Genomic DNA, 1246 nt, shown 5'->3' on the forward strand with positions numbered 1-1246 from the left:
TGTGTCTGCAGTGCTGTCCTCTGTAGCGCTATGGTTCAGTGAGGGATGTCATGTCTTGTGGTGCGGCTGGCCCTATGGCCCTCTCTGTGCATTGTCTGCTCTGAGCAGGAATATCGTCCTTGAGGCTTGGTGGACCAGGATGTATTCCCCTCCCTCTCCATCCCTCCTTGTTTCTCCTGTGTGCTCTAATCAGACATGCCCCTCTGCCCAAGCTATAGCTTCAGTGCTGCCCTCTGAAGTGCATTCTTCTGGGGGCTAGGGGAGCGGTGTCCACATAGTTGGGATTGGGGCTGACCCCATAGACCTCTGAAATGGTTCACTGGTATATGCCGGTATGTTGTATTCACATCTTGGTGAATCAGGTTAGAGCCTGGTCTTCTCTCTCCCTCTCCTTGGATGGGTTAGTGCCCTGCTCTCCCCCTACCCATGTCTTCTTCTTTTATTTTTTTTCTCTTTCTTTCTCCCTCCGATTTAGTTGGCTGCCATATGTATCCCTGGATTGGGTTTGGCCCCTGCCATAGTACCTGGACCTTATCCCAGGAATGTATGTCTATAGTAGCTTTTCCCCTATGCCCATTTTTTAAGCTTACCTCAGCGGACATGTTGTACTTGTCCTTTTGTGCTTGGCTTACTTCGCTTAGCATGATTTCCTCCAGTTCTTCCCATGCAGTAATGTGCTTCATGCATTCATCACTGCTTTTTAGGGATGCGTAGTACTCCATTGTATGTATGCACCACAGTTTTTTGATCCATTCATCCGTTGATGAAAATTTGGGTTGTTTCCAACTCCTAGCTATTGTGAACTGTGCCACAATAAACACTGGAGCACAGATGTCTGGCCATGATTTGTTTCTTGCCTCTTCTGGTTATATGCCCAGTAGGGGGTTTGCTGGGTCATATGGTAGCTTGATTTCCACCTGTTTTAGATATTGCCAGATCAATTTCCATAGGGACTGTACATACCTACAGATCCACCAGCAGTGGGTGAGAGTTCCTGTCTCCTCACAGCCCCTCCAATATTTGTTGCTTTCTGATTTTTTGAATTGGGCTATCTTTGAGGGTGTTAAGTGGTGTCTCATAGCTGTTTTAATTTGCATTTCTCTTATGGCTAATGATCGCAAACATTTTCTCATATGTTTGTTGGCCATTCAGATTTCTGCCCCTGTGAAACTTCTATTCAGGTCCTTTGCCCACCTCCTTAGTGGGCAGTTAGTTTTTTTCTTATTGTAAGCTTGCAAAGTATTGT

This window comes from Echinops telfairi, unplaced genomic scaffold (assembly GCF_000313985.2).
Source record: "Echinops telfairi isolate 266 unplaced genomic scaffold, ASM31398v2 ScPeMD7_7469;HRSCAF=8507_1, whole genome shotgun sequence".
NCBI classification, from domain to species: Eukaryota; Metazoa; Chordata; class Mammalia; order Afrosoricida; family Tenrecidae; genus Echinops; species Echinops telfairi.